Source organism: Xenopus laevis, chromosome 1S (genome assembly GCF_017654675.1).
Source record: "Xenopus laevis strain J_2021 chromosome 1S, Xenopus_laevis_v10.1, whole genome shotgun sequence".
Lineage (NCBI taxonomy): Eukaryota > Metazoa > Chordata > Amphibia > Anura > Pipidae > Xenopus > Xenopus laevis.
The window spans coordinates 174013856-174030619 of NC_054372.1; the positions used below are offsets into that span (position 1 = coordinate 174013856).

The window sequence follows — 16764 nt, forward strand, 5'->3', positions numbered from 1 at the left end:
AGAATACATGGCAGGTGCACTTTTTAATACTTTTGCAACAATTTATGAAAAGCAAATAAACAATTGTAACAATTTTAGATAAGCAAGTCTCTTGGGAAAACTGTGACTTGCAGCTTAAAAGGCAATTCACCTTCATTAGCAAAGTTGTAATAACACATAAAAACCACAGAAATGTGTTTTAAACTTTCAAATTTTGCAACTAGCATCACCTGACACTCAGACTTTCATGCTGTCACAGTGTGTGTGTAAATTTATTCCATGTCATGAATTAAACCAGTCAATATAGATGATGGAACACTTGCCTGTAGCACACACAGGAACAAAGGTCACATTGATTCTACAGGGTTTCAACTTTAGAGAGAAAACAGTTTCACTTCACACTTCTAATCATGTGAAGTCGTGAATACAACAAAAACCCGGAAATCAATGGATCAATGATGCAGAACCTTCCAGAACAAATAAAGCAAAAAAAGGCTAAACAAAGCACACAATAATAAAACTACACCAGCAACCCTGTATATATTACCTGGAAGATAACAAAGACACAACTCCCAGCATGCCATTGTCATTTACAGTGACCTGCAAAACTATCCAAACCCTGGATGGAAGAATATTTTTAATTCGAGCTACCAAAACTGGGGCATTGTTTATCTTCTGAACAATCAACTGCAATGATGTTTGCACAAGTATTCCATTGCTGTAGTGGTCTTTTTTTGCAGCAATAACAGGTAAGGTGGAACTAGCTTTGCACACTTTTCCATAGACAGTTCAGCCACCTTTCCAAACACACTTTGTACCATACAACAATGTAGGCAAGGGTTTCCCACATCCGGAGTTCTGTATAAAAATACCTTCTGTGGGAGGGTGACACACCAGAAGCCACTCCAAAAAAAGCTTTGCCTGAAGTTTGCCAAAAAGCATAAGGGTGAACCCTGCTGTGATGTGGGAAAATGTTTTGTGGTTAGATGAGACCAAGATAGCTAAAGATGTGTGGTGCCAACGCCTCAAAAACACCAAACGTACAGTATGGGGGGTGACATGATACTGTGACTACACACACAGATGCTAAACGGAGGTATTATTATTATAATAGATTTAGTTAGTGCTACATGGCTACTATGAGCTTCAAATGAGCTGGGTAAGTGCTATAGATTAAGATTCTTGAGTGGTAGATTGGGTCAAACCCACATTTGTGTTTTTACTTTGTACTGCATAAGGTCTGCTTAGAAGTCATGATGGCCCCAACCTTACCGCTATACAAGAATGTGTGACTGCACAAACATTTGGCACTTGGTATTGGAAATATTTTCATTTACCCCGACGTGTTTCACATGAATGTTAAAAGTATATTTACAGTTCTGAAGTAAGTTTATTTCACTTGTCAGCTGAGAATTATTGTTCTAATAACCCTTAATCCTTTAAACTAATTTTTGTCCTGTCATTTGCCAAAGAAAATATGAAGTCGAAAACGCCTCGGTGTGGAAAGCACACATAGAACCTTCAAGGAGGCACAGCATACTGATCCCCCCCCCCATGGCCTCCTATAACAAGGACTAACTGCAACTTCCCATCATCCTCTATCATCTAACTATTAGGCACATATTGCATTTCTCCAGTGTCCAATACCCCTTTGCCTACTGCTCTTCATATAATAGCAGTAACTGCTATTGTGCTTTTATTTTTGTACACACGACATGTTTCGGGCTGCAAAGGCCCTTTCTCAGGTGTTTGTGCCATTGATATGAATGAGTCACAGGGTGGTATTGGGCATTTCCCTGTGCCCTTTGATGCTCTTCTTTAAAAAGTGCACCGCAGTAGATTTGTTTAGGGCCAACAGTCATTATCCTCCTGCTCTAGTTTTCATTTCTACTGATCCAGGGACTAGTCCGATTGCCATTTTGGAGTCAGGATTTTTTCTTCCTCTGAGGCAAATTGGAGAGGCTTCAAATTGGGTTTTTTGCCTTCCTCTGGATGAACTAGCTGTTAGGCAGGTGAAAATAGAGTTAAAAGGTTGAACTTGATGGACGTGTGTCTTTTTTCAATCTAAGTTACTATATTACTATGTTACTTAGTGATGAGCACCCTGACCTGCAGCGCCACTATATATCCCAGCAGCAACGCTTCCCTGATGCCATCAGTTGGGTGAGGTGAGCAAAAGAATATAAACAAACACCTCCTTGGCTCTAGTAGGGCTGAGACAAAAGGTTGGGGAGAGGCTGGGTCGCCCTATAGTAAACTGCTCTGAGAGATGAACTTTATGAAGTGGTGGAACGCCAGCTCAGAATAAGCAAACAACGTCAACAGTGTCTCAGCCTTTCCTTGTCCTTTAAATTGATGAGAGAAGGCTACAAGTGGGTATGGGAAAGTTTAATCCATTCTCCGAGAAAGGACCACAGCTAAAGTTCTGCCTGGAACCAATTTTTGAAACCCGACTTGTGACCCGCAACCTGCACCTGGACCCGCATTCTTACCTGCTTGGATCTGCTACCCGACCTGCAAGTGCGTTATCTGCAGCCCGATCCGCGACCCACTGACCATCAAGAAACAGGAAGTGGTGTTATTGTAAACCAGAGGTGACATCATTAGAAGTAGGCATGGTCAGAAAAAAGGTTTTAAAATAAACGTAAAGGAGTAAAACTTGGTATTGAGAGACCGTCCCGCGAACCTGCAGAACCGCCGACCCACTTCTATACCCACAACCTGCAGGTTACCCGCTTTTCTGCCGGGTAACCCACAGGTACCCGACCCACGGCAGGACCCTAACCACAGCAGTCAAACCACTGCATGAGACATGCATATTTAGAGTAGAACTATGCAGGTAAAGTTGTTGTACCGTGTTAGCCAGTAAAAATGTTACAGGGCAACCCTTTTGAAATAAAAAAATTAAAGTGGTGATGCCTATATTGGCTAACTAATATAATTATAGCAATCTTTCAGGACATTTTAGTTCCTTTTTCAAGCTGATAATACATGCCAAACACTTTCTTAAAAATGTCCCCAAGCTGTAGTCAGGGTCAGACTGGGGGGCCCGGGGCCCACTGGGACTTGCTGTCCAGGGCCCCCCTCCGGACAACCCCTAATCGCGACGCTGCACATGCGCTCACGGAGCTGCAAGGAGCGCATATGCGCCCCAGATTGGTTTTTATTTTAGTACCAGGAGATCAGGAGAGGGGGTCTGGACCGCGGGGCCCATGAGGGCCGGGGCCCGCAGGGTTTTGTCCCGGTATCCCGCCGGGCCAGTCTCACCCTGGCTATAGTGAATGGGCAATACATCTTTTTTAGTGAATAGCATTATTTTTTCTTATAGTCATGGAGGAATAAATGGTTCATTTGTGTGCTACCTTAGTAAATTTGTTTGACTGCTTGACAGCTGGACATTCCTGACTGATGCAGGAATCTTTTTGTCACAGCAGGAAAATTAGTGATTCACACTCAAGAGCTGCAGTTGGAAAAAACAGAGTAGAGTTATGGAACATGCAAATACAACACCAATCATATAAAAACAGTAAGAAAGAAAAAATATTGTTGTAAAAATGTTTAGTGGATTTATTATTGTAATGGAAGCTCTCCAATAAGGTTGGTTCAATGTGTGACTAAACTTACTGATGTTTCTCAGTGTTACTAATGCAGCTGTTGTTGGGGCTCATAAAATGAGTTTATCTCAGCCCTGTCCTTGGAAATATGAGCGAGTACAGACTGTCGGCGTGGGTTCCTCCTGTTGTGGAACAATGCAAGGGGACTGGGAATAATAAAAGCTTGGTACTTGTTAGTGCTACTCGGATTTCCAGGAAAACCACGTGTCAAGTTCCTGAACTGAGAAGACTTTTGGGGATTCCACACTATGAAAAGGCAGAAGCAATGAGCAGGCAACTGAAGGATTGTTACACATAACAATATTTAACTTAAACGTAATTAATTTTTTCCAAACTTCCATAATTCAGAGGTTTCACAGGGTCTGTGTGCTTAAAACATCTGACAGTACTGTAGCACACTGGCACGCTTCTGCCCTAAACATGCCCACCAATGATACGGATTCACTAAAGAACATTCACTGAATATTCCGTGCATTCAGATTTAAACTGACCAAGTCTTAGGCCAGTGGCACACCAGATGTTTGCTCTGCTAGCAGACAGATTGTAAATTTAGATTGTAAGCTCTGCAGGGCAGGGACCTCCATCCTCTTATCTCTATCACACTAAGCTTTTAATCTTACTGTACCTGTACTTTGCATTTACTTGTATTATAGTACTTTGTATTTATCTGTATTTAGTATTGTAGTGACCTCTGTTTGTTCTGCTAATTTGTTGTGCTGCTGTACAATGCTGTGTATATAAGTGGTGCTATATAAACAAAAATTCATATCTATAAAGCAAAAAAACTTCCGCACACATAGGTCTTGATAAGTGAAAAAAATCTGGTACATTTATTTCAACGTTTCGGCTTACAAACTCAAGCCGTCATCAGGCTTGAGTTTGTAAGCCGAAACGTTGAAATAAATCTACCAGCTTTTTTTCCACTTATCAAGACCTATGTGTGCGGAAGTTTTTTTGCTTTATAGATATGAATTTTTGTTCCAGCACCTAGGCATCACCATGGCTATCCGAGTGCACCTATCTAGAGATATATATATATATATATATATATATATATATATATATATATATATATATATATATATATATATATATATATATATATATATATATATATATATATATATATATATATATATATATATATATATATATATATATATATATATATATATATATATACACATATAGATACACACATATACACATACATATACACACACATATATATATATATACATTAGTATAGTTAGTAGTTTTTTTGGACAAATCAACACTTATCTCTTCATAAGACCTGCGAGTGTGATCATCTGTCGTGACTGCATTTATCCTTTTGGGCTTTTTGCACCCAGGCAATATTTACTTACTACACGAGTTGTGCCGGCACCCAGATGCATTTATTTATTTATATATATATATTCATTTTCTCTCTCTCTCGATTGGTTAGCACCCAGCAATTGACTATGTTATCTCCCTCTCTCTCTCTCTCTCTATTTTTTTTTTTATATATTTTTTATATATATATATATATATATATACATACAGCTTCTGTTGCCTTCTAATTACTGCTAGCTGCCATTCACTAACTGGCTGGCAGCTTGAAGTGTGACGATGTGTTTCTTTTAACTCAAGTAAGAACACTTTTGTACAGTTATACAACACCCCCTTCAGATTTTGCTGAAAGATGGGCATAATCCAGTGACGGAACTACCGGGCCCGTCGACGGTTCGCACACATTCAAATCTGCAGCGGAGGTAGCTTCTGGAGGGGAGTGGGTGCCCAGCCTGCATCCGTGTCCCGTAGTTACGTTACTGGCATAAACAATATCCACGTGCGCAGTGGAAGAAGACACAGGTTCACATGCTTGATCTATAAGCCGCCTTTCAGATAATAACGAACAGTGCCCTCAACTTGTACGGCTGTCTATTCAAGTCCTACAGAATGTTATCCTCTAGCCAAGCCTACATAAAGAAGTTTTACATTCTCTTACAATGAAGGCTAAAGTGTGGAATCATGCTTATCTTCAAGAACTCATAAGGGAATGGTTCCAAGGCTTCACTGTGAGGCCACCAACACTTACCCTCTGCTGACCTGTGTTTGTGTCTGGTCCCTGAGACCAGAGCTGCAAATGACTAAACATCACTGTCACTATTTATGGCTCTGCCATGAGATGAGTCTCTCCCTGTGCTTTCATTCATGGTGGTGATGTCTGGCTCAGTTTGCTGCCACAGTTGTTCCTAAAAAAGCAGCTGCATTTTCTCAAGAAGATTATTTTTCCCTCTAATCAGACTATTTTAGTAATCGTAGGTTGCCACAACAAAGAGATAAACTGATCCTATCTGACATGCTTGAATGTTTCGTTTATCTGTTACAGTCAACTGGATCTCGGACATATTGGCCACTGGAGTCGCTCCGGTTTTTTTCTTCGTTTTTTTCTTACTGGGGATATGATGAAGAACTACATGTGAGGCTGTGGAGTGATACAAGTGCACCGTACCTAGTATAAAACTAACAAGTACGACGACATATTCAGGTTTTTCTTAATCATAGCATTTTCCTTGTAATTCTTACTGTGTATAATATCACACTATACCAGTATAGCTCCCAACATTTGGAAATAAGAAAGTGGGACAATCCTTTTTACTAAATTTAGCAGGTTATGGAAAGTGTGAACACATTTATGGGAGTTTTAGGGTTCAGGTTTTATGTGTAATTACAGTTTTGCTAATGAAAGTGAATTGCCCTTAAGCTGCAAGTCACAGTTTCCCCAAGAGATCTGCTTATCTTAAATAGTTACAATTGTTTCTTTACTTATATTAAATTGTTACAAGTGTATCTAAGTGCACCTGCCATTCTGGGCTAACTCTGCCTAAAGCCTCGTTGTTAGAAACTTTGTAACTTTTTCTGGATGTTCAGTGCAGGAAATCAAAGAGAAAGTCGGGACATTTCACTAACAGTCTGGGACTGCAGGTTGAGCCGTCAAAATCGGGACTGTCCCATGAAAAACGGGACAGTTGGGAGGTATGTAGCAGTACTAGAGCCACCTCATCATACAATACTGTAAGTATATAGAAACACACATGCAGAGGAAATATGTTGCTTCTCCAGAATTGCAACTATAGCCAGCAGGGCTGATACTTACTTTGGCGTTAAGTCTATGTCAATTTTAGGGTAACAAAGAAAAGTGAAAGATTCCATTTGTACATTCATCCAGATTCATTCTGAATAAAAGAGTCTCACTCACTTACTCTGGACTATGATGACTAATGTGCGGGTCATAAACCTAAAGGAACAGTAACAGCAAAACAATTCAAGTGTTTTAAAGGAATTAAACTATAATGTAGTGTTGCCCAGCACTGGTAAAACTGGTGTGTTTGCTTCAGAAATTCTACTATAGTTTATATAAACAAGCTGCTGTGTAGCCATGGGGGCAGCCATTCAGGCACAGGATACACAGTAGATAACAGATAAGTTATGAAGAATCCCATTGTATACTACAGAGCTTATCTGTTATGTGCGGTGTATCCTGAGCCTTTTTTACCACTTGAATAGCTGCCCCCATGGCTACACAGCAGCTTGTTTATATAAACTATAGTAGTCTTTTTAAAGCAAACACACCAGCTGCACAAGTGCAGTGCAACAGTACATTATATTTTCATTACATTTAAACACTTAAATTTCATTGGTGTTACTGTTGCTCTACCCCTAACCTGTAAAATATTGCCATTATAGGACCCACACCCAACCTGTACCCACATCTTTCCCCTTCATAAGCTACTTCTGGATTTGCCTCTGGCTTCCAGAGAAGGAATCTTAAAGAGATACTGACAACAGAAATTATGACTTTTTTACATTGACCATAAAATTAACTACTTATAATTTTGCCATTAAGTATTTGCCCAATGCTTTTACATTATCTATATGACTGCCATATTTGTGCAGCAGGAGTCCGTTAGCATTAGAAACTTAAACTGACAGGCTGAGAGGGGACAGTCAGGTTGGCAAAAAAGTCAACATGACCTATAGGTCATTTTTAATGTATGTTCATATTATACAAAGTCGTTTTTTAGTGTCAGTATCACTTTAATGTATATACTTCCCCAGCTTAGCCTGCACTAAGCCAGGAGCCGCAATTGTTGCCAAAATATCAAACGGAACCCAGGGTCCCAGGTCAATCCGCACATTACTAATTTGGACATCTATAATGAACCTACTTAAGAACAAGGAACTGCTTCAATTACTAAATCCCCCTGGTCATGGAATGCTCTGAACATTACGCTTTTGTTTCTTCTAACCTGGGGAAAGTATTTATTCCATTTCACATACAGAAGTGTGGGAAATGAGAATATAAGATGTGTTTCCACTGCAGCTTTGCATAAAAGTATTTGTTTTGTTTCTTCCAAAATGCCTCCCCATTGCCTGAAACACACCACAAAGTTGCCACTTTGTTCCAAAATAAGTCATAATGAACGTCCGTGATTTCTAGCGTCTGTGCAGTGGCACGCTCATCTGTTACACTCTCATGTACTGATGTAATAATAATGCTATAAAAGAACAGCATATTGAAGAATTTGCCACATTGTTGTCCAAGATAAGAATTACTGCACAAATATATATGTGTGTGTGTGTGTGTTCATGTGTTACATTCATAAGTATCTAAAAAATTTTATATTTAGATTTTAGGATAACAAAGATGTCACTACACGGGTTAAAACAGACTAATGTTGTTTTATGACTTCCTCGATGAACATATGAATACCCAACGCTTCAGGATGCAATGCCACAGAGAGAAACTAAGAATGATTCAGATTTTAACGTAACTGCCTCTTTAAATGCCAGATATTATGTGAATTTCCACGTGTGGTTTTCAGCAGCTGTCAGGCCAGTTTTTTTAATTACCCACTGACAGATCTTCCCCCAACTGCTGAAACATATAAATCATATTAACACACATTTACAGTATATAGACGTAGCATTGTTTCTTGGTAAAACTGCAAGGGGATTTGGAGGATCATCCTCAGTAGAAGCAGAGCTCAGCAATAACGGTCATATAGGTGTAAGGAGTAACCATTTGTAAACTGCTCTGCCGGAATTTAGAGATTACTGGGAGGCAAATGAGAGAAAAGTCAAAGTCAAGGGGGTGAGGGTACTCAAGGGCTCAAATCTGCACCTTCAGGGCTCATCTGACTTCAAACCTTTCCTCCAAGTATTAAATCCCTCAGTAATAGCAGAAGAGAACTATTAATAGTGGCCCTTGTGGAATTATATTATATAAAGACAGTGTCAGACTGGGACACCAAGGGCCCACCCAAAAACCTTAGACCAGGGGCCCGCCAAAGAACCATAGACCAGGGGCCCACTCTCAGTACTATTATTATTCTTCTCCTCACTCAACCTCTAGTCTCCTATTCTCTATTCTTTACAGACTATAATCTATTATTCCCTCTATTTAGCTTCTTTGTTCTCAAAGAAATATGAAATGACCATGAAATAGGCCAAATCTTTAGCAGCACAAGGGCCCCCTGACACCTGGGCCCACCGGGAGTTTTCCTGGTATCCCGGTGGGCCAGTCCAACACTGTATAAAGACTCCCAAAACCCATACAAAATGCAGTCTGTGTATTTATTTGTTTATTCAGTGCCTTGGTTACTTTTCACATTTGTATTTTTATGGTAGAGGGGGTACAATATTCCCTTTACACATACATATATTTATTTAGATAAGTTATTAGTTGTTGGGTGGTGGAGGAAATTTTCTAACTTAAAGGGCATGTATTATATTTTGAGGTTAATAGAACACACACTAAAGTGGGGGCGGAACATATTATAGGTATGGGATCCGTTATCCAGAAACCTGCTACCCAGAAAGCTCCCATAGACTTCATTATAAGCAAATAATTACATTTTTTTTTAAGTGATTTTCTTTTTCTCTGCAGTAAAAAACAGTACCTTGTACTTAATCCAAACCAAGATATAATTAATCCTTATTGGAAGCAAAACCAGCCTATTGGGTTTATTTGATGAAACGATGATTTTCTAGTATATTTAAGGTATGGAGATCCAAATTACAGAAAAATCCCTTATCTGTGGTTAACAGGTTCCATACCTGTATTTGTAAGACCACCCTTGCAACAGCCTTGTTGAGAAACACACATACACATAGTGGGTGAGTACTACAGCCTGCAAATCTGAATAACTCACATGCTGGGGGTACTCCGGGGGTTGACCACACACCACTCAATGAATACAGTGCTGCCAAACTGTCTAAAAGGGTATCCATCAACCCTATACATTATATACAAATACAATATAAATAGGGCTCTGCCCATTAGAGCTTACTATCTACAAACAAACTGCAGTTCTAAGTTGCATCCCCTAGCAAAACTGAATTCATGGTTCTGAAGGGTTTCTTGGGTGTATAGCTGCTTCCACCTCCACGTCCTCTGCCCCTGTAAATCACTTAGCACTGTAATCTCAGTGTCATCTGCTGGCAATTACATAGTCATTTCATGTCCAATCTTAGATCAACTCTCTCCAGATCAGTTGTGCAGAGTCAGAGCTTATTTGGAGATTATCAGTCCCGGGAAATAAAGCATTTGCTGAGCAGCAGTCTGTGGGAAACACCACTCACAGGCACGGCAGAAGATTTACTGTACAAATCCCTATGGGGAACAGTATGACTCAGGTCACACAGTGAGCAGACCCTTTTAATCTCCCTGACAATGGTAAGTGTGTGGGGAAGCGGAGACACGGCAGCTCTGAGGGAAAAGGCTTCGGTACATGAGGTCATTTGGTTGCTTTGGCACAGCGTGCAGATGCCAATCTCATTAAAACTCACTCTTAGACAAAACAAGGCTGAAGTCTAATTCTAATCTGCCACATTTTTTGCTTGGATTAGACTGACCTCAATTCACTGATATTTGCAAAACATTTAGCATTTTAGCCAGTGGCGTAACTAGATATTACTGGTAGTGATGCACCGAATACACTATTTGGGATTCGGCCGAATCCCTGAATCCTTGGTGAAGGATTCCGCCGAATACTGAACAAAATCCTTATTTGCATATGGAAATTAGGGTCTGGAAAGGGAAAAAGTGGAAAAAATTTCTAGAGATTGACCGGTTTCACCAATACCTATTGAAATTGTATATGAATGAGGGCCTCATGGGGCCCCTACACCACCGGGGCCCCTACACCACCTGGGCCCCTCTGCAGCTGCAGGGTCTGCTTCCTCTGTAGTTGCGCCCCTGATTTTAGCCTTATAAATATTCAGGGCCAGATTCTTCTTGCATGTAACCCCCCCCCAGGCCGCCGCACGGCCTTAGTGCTGGCCCCTAGGTGTACCCAACCTGCTCTCAAGCAGCGGAGCACTGGGGAACTTAAGAGTCCCCAGTGCTCCTTAGCATGCTGCCCCTAAAATTTTTCCGCCCTAGGCCTGGGCCTTTGTGACCTTGACACAAATCCGGGCCTGTAAATATTTGTTCTAATAGGGCACAGTTCCGTCTTAATATTGAAGGTATGTGGAGCCAGCACCATGGCACATTTAAGGGCAGGGGCACACTGGCAGATTCGGGGAGATATAGTCGCCCGGCAACTAATCGCCACTTCTTTGGGGCAATTTATCTCCCCGAACTGCCTTCCGCCTGCTAAAATGAAAAATCGCCTGCGGCAATGCACTCGCCAAGCTTCGATTTCCGAAAATGCCCGAAGTTTCCCCGTGAGGCAACTTCGGGCGACTTCTGAAAACGAAGTGCCGCGAGTGCCATGCCACAGGCAATTTCGCATTGTATCAGGTGGAAGACGAGGGAAGCCGTTCAGGGAGATTAGTCGCCCCAAAGAAGAGGCGATTAGTCGCCGGGCGACTATATCTCCCCGAATCTCCATGTGTGCCCCTGTCCTAAGACAGTGTCAGTTAACAATTACAACAGTAGTCAACAGTAAATTGTCATACCGTATGCTTGAGGGAGGGATTATATAAAAAGTGACAATGTCATAATAAACAAGTCCCTTGACTAAACTAGGAGCTATAAAAGTCCTAAGAAGGACTACATCCGAACTCTGGTCTCCAATTGGACAGCCCTAAAATTAGAGAAATGTGTGCAATAGGCCAGCTATTTATTATTCCAGATAAAAGATATTTTTGCAGTTTCTATACCTTAAGGGTAAGGCCACACTGGGCGTTTTGGGGAGATCTGGTTGCAACTTCGGGCGACTTCGGAAAACAAACCGCCGCGTGTGATTAGCGTTTTTTCATTTTAGCAGGCACAGAGTGAGGGAAGGCGTTTGGGGAGATTGGTCACCGCAAAAACAAGGCGATTAGTCGCCAGGCGACCAAATCTCCCCATAACGCCCAGTGTGGCCTTACCCTAAAGGGGTTTTTCACCTTCTAAACACTTTTTCCAGTTCAGTGGTTTTCAGATTGTTCTCCATAAACAAAGACTTTTTTCAATTGATTTCCATATTTTATTTTTTTACTGTTTTCCCAAAATTTAAGTTGAAAGTTTAATGTTTGTGTCTCTAGTGTTTCAGTCTGGCAGCTCAGTGATCAAGGAGCATCTGAACTGTTACAATTTGCTACATTTAGTTGATACATTTCTCAGCAGTATCTGTGAAATATTAGCAACTATTGTATCAATTCTAACAGCTACCTTTAAGGGTAAGGTCACACTGGGAGTTTCGGGGAGATTAAGTCGCCCGGCGACTAATCGCCTCTTCTTTGGGGCGACTAATCTCCTCGAACTGCTTTCCCCTGCCTTCCACCTGCTAGAAAGAAAAATCGCCAGCAGCATGGCACTCGTTTTCCAAAGTCGCCCGAAGTTGCCTCATGAGGACACTGGCAATTTTTCATTCTAGCAGGCGGAAGACAGGGGAAAGCAGTTCAGGGAGATTAGTCGCCCCAAAGAAGAGGAGATTAGTCGCCGTGCAACTAAATCTCCCCGAATCTCCCAGTGTGACCTTACCCTAATGAAACACAGATATTCTGCTCAGCAGGTACAAAGATAACAAATGTATCAACTAAATGTATCAATTTAGAACTAGAGTCGGCGACCCCCCTCCCAGAGCTGCTTTAGAAGGTGAAAATTGAAACTTTACACTTCAATGACCACAAATAGAAAATATGACCACAACTAGAAAATATAAAATAATTGGAAAAAATCTTTATTTCTGGTGATCTATCTGAAACCAAAAGTCTTTGAAAGTGAACAACCCCTTAAAGTCCACTAAGAAATCATTTAAACATTAAATAAACCCAATAGGATTGTTTTTACTCCAATGAGGATTAATCATATCTTAGTTGGGATCAAGTACAAGGGACTGTTTTATTGTTACAGTGAAAAAGAAAAAAATAGAATTACCTTATTAAAATGGAGCCTATGGGAGGTGTCCTTACAGTAGTTCTGAGGTTTCTGGATAATGGATCCCATACCATAGCTGCTGGATATGAATATATGTTTGGACAAATCACAATCCACTTGTTTATTCAACTATGTATGTGTGTAAATCCCACTCCCTTACTACTTCCATTCAGGGTGGCATTTGAACCAATACTAAGTGGGCAATGACTGACCCTCTTAAAGTCCACTAAGAAATCATTTAAACATTAAATAAACCCAATAGGATTGTTTTTACTCCAATATGGATTAATCATATCTTAGTTGTGATCAAGTACAAGGCACTGTTTTATTGTTACGGTGAAAAAGAAAATGAAAAAAATAGAATTACCTTATTAAAATGGAGCCTATGGGAGGTGTCCTTACAATAATTCTGAAAACTTCCATTCAGGGTGGCATTTGAACCAATACTAAGTGGACAATGACTGACCCTGCAACAGGGAGACAAATGGGGCAATGTAAAAAAGCAGGGGAAAGTTGCTACAGTTATAGGGGTCAGAGGTGCCGCGGGACCCTGCTCCCTGTTCAACTAACAAAGGCGTAATTTCTAAGTGCACAAAGCCAGCAGATGGGATTCATTATACATCCTGGCTCTGGTTCCTCTAGGATTCAAGAAATATTACGCTATGACCAATGCTCTTAAACATGTGTCTGGACAACTTGTAGAATGAATTATCGAACCTATACCAAATGATAGTGTCATTTATTTACATAAGATGTTCTGAGCGGCATGAATCCTGCCTGAGAGAGCCTTTCTGTTCATTTCCGATCAGAGAGATAGAGATGAATCAATCTACTTGTTTTCCATTACCATTTCAAACAATTACACTGCCCGAGGAGATTTTATCCCCCCAATAAAGGTCATTTGCTGGAGGGTTTTTTTTTCCCCTAATGTCAGATATGAAAAGTTCACCAAAAGTTTGGGATACTGGCACAAATGTACTTGCATACTAGGGTTAGGCACAGATTGGGCACATAAAGGAAAAGAGATACCAGGGAGAGACCACAAAGAATAGCAATAGGAAGAACTTTTAAGAACATGCTGCTCGGACTGTGTTGTCACAGGCAAAATGCCAAGGATATGAATTAAAAAACAACAGAAAATTGCTCTTCTTTTGTATCTACAATTATTCCAGTAGGTTTTTTTTTTTTTTAAAGGACCAGTAACATCAAAAAATGAAAGTGTTTTAAGGTAATAAAAATATAACGCAGTGTTGCCCTGCACTAGTAAAACTGCTGTGTTTGCTTCAGAAACACTACTATTGTTTATATAAATAAGCTGCTGTGTAGCAATGGGGGCAGCCATTCAAAAGAGAAAAGGCTCAGGTTACACAGCAGATAAGCTCTGTAGAACATAATGGTGTTATCTGTTATCCATTATTTATCCTGTGCCATATAGCCGTTTTCAATTTCCGCCATTGCTACTCAGGGGACCAGGCTAGGGGGAGGAGGCAGAGAAGGTACGTCCCCCCAGCTTTATGCCCTAGGCATGTGCCTACCCTGTCTACCCCTAGTTCCCGCCCTGGTATGGAGATCCAAATTATGGAAAAATTCCTTATCTGGAAAACCCCAGGTCCTGAGCATTCAGGAAAATAAGTCCCATACCTGTATTGGAAATTCTTGGACAGAAAGTCTGATAACCTAGTATCATTTGCAAAGAGACCAGAATGTATTGCCTCTCTTCATCCGGGATTTGCCTTGTTATCTTTTGGGAAAGGTGAAAAAATAATATTTTCTTTCATGTTGTTTAACAGATTTTGTTTGCAGAGGTGAGGTATTCATTCCATAGCAAACGTGAATAAAAGGAGAGTATGCTTTTACAGTACGTGATGTTTCAGAAGACAAATATGTCTGTATTATACGGCTGTCAGGCTAACAGAGCTATACAGAAAGACTTCAGCTTGTCCTTGCAGTGAACCTACTCCTTTACCAAACGTGTACCCTTCCTTAACCCTCCCCATTCTATGAATTCTTTCCCGTGTTCTAATTGTGCTTCAAAAGTGTTGTGCAGGACACAGAGCAGATAAAGAACAGATAAAGAATTTCATTTCTGTATCATTTAAACGAGATGTAAACTCAAAAATATATTTTTCCACACTGGGAGCTCCCTCCTAGTTCAGATGGCATAGCACTTCTAAGGGTTAATTCACATGAGGAGATTCAGGGAAATTTTGTCGGCTGCTGACTAATCGCCTCTTTTTCTCTGGGCGACAATCTCCCCGAACTGCCTCTGTGTCTTTTCCCATCCACTATAATGAAAAGTCTCCTGCGCTAAACCACACGCGTCGCTTAGTTTTCCCAAGTCACCCGAAGTTTCCATGTGAGGCAACTTCCGGCAACTTCGGAAAAAGCAGAACATGGAGTCCACTGGCACAACACAAGATCTGCAGGTTGGCCTCCCAGTCTAAAGGCACAATAGTACACCCCGTCTAGCTGCCTGGTCACACACAAGATCATGCCCTTGTTCATGTCCTCCTAAACATAACCTACTAAGCCCTACTGCTTACCTTGACACTGCAAGACCGAGTAGGTTGATAAAGCTGGCAAAGTCTTCCTCTATTTTTGAAGTCATCAAACGTATCAGCATTCAGGTGGCAGTCAACTAACATATTAGTTTCCATTGATATAAAGATGACTGATGGATAAGTCACACATATCTCAATCACTGATACCCCTAATAAAAAGGTCTACTGTGCCATAGCCCACTGGAACAAGGACCAATTTGTTTCCATCAAAGTCAATGGTCTTTAAAAAATATATATGCACAGCACCCACTGAAGGCTCCTGTTCTTACATACAGTATATCTTTGGTTTATGGCTATTTGTACAGTAAGACTTCCAACGGATAATACAATGGGAACTGTAATGCCTCCTACACAGCCTCCCACATCCATTTCCCCAGGAACAAGGCATGGAAACATTTACTAGCTCAGATATAGTAAGTAATTGCTCTTCAATTCAACAGATGTTTTGGAATCACTTGAAAAAGTTCCACCCTCATTAGATAAACCCCAAATCCGCTTGTAAAATGAATCACAAAAGGTTCCCTTTAAGAGTTAAAATGGGATGACAATCTTATTGTTTCATTGTATGCCAGGGTTAGAAGATCTGTTGGCACAACCGTGCCCCAACACTTGTTAAACACCAACACGGGCAGGGTCAGCTGGCACAGGTTAAAATGCCCTTTCCTGGCACCATTAATTGTCCCTGCCTTAATTATGCAGAGAAATTCACATGGTCCAAAAGTACTGGAACTATAGCACCAGAGAGGAAATATGCTGAAAAATAATGCCTAAGGGTAGGACTTCATGGTGCGCGTGGACTTGACACGGCGCAATGCGACTAAACGCATACGACGCAGCGTGCGTTTTCATCCAGTCAGATCAATGTAGTTGTTACCTGCAATTTCTCCTTCACTTCCGTTTTCTGTAAAACATCCGACACGTTGCATGCGTTTAGTCGCATCACTACGTGTCGGGTCCACAGGCAACATGAAGTTCTACCCTAAAACAATTTCTTTGATCATAATAGTCTTTAAAAATGTTTTTAAATTAACTTCTTACATAAAAAAAAGTTGAGAAAAACATTTTGTACCAACTATAACTATTGATAAATAGAAAAAATATTGCCATGAGAAGAAACCAATATTTTCTCAAATTACTATTCAAATATATATATATATATATCAACATTAGGAAATATATAGGATATAGGCATTATGCGATTTCTCCGTTTTTTTCATCACAATATTTATTTAGAAGAGCGCTGTATTAAAGGGTT

The 16764-nt window shown here is 40.5% G+C and overlaps 1 protein-coding gene across 11 annotated transcripts in view; it reads right to left on the bottom strand.

Annotated features, from left to right (window-relative positions):
* lhfpl2.S (LHFPL tetraspan subfamily member 2 S homeolog) overlaps positions 1-16764 on the bottom strand; it is an 84362-nt gene that overhangs the window by 21420 nt on the left and 46178 nt on the right. For 4 of the 11 annotated variants that reach the window (XM_018244462.2, XM_041580521.1, XM_041580522.1 and 1 more), the window contains one exon: positions 13316-13415. The exons of the other annotated variants lie outside the window; for them this stretch is intronic. The gene's annotated coding sequence lies outside the window, so the exon portion shown is untranslated. The remainder of the gene's footprint in view (positions 1-13315; positions 13416-16764) is intronic. 11 annotated transcript variants of the gene reach the window in all.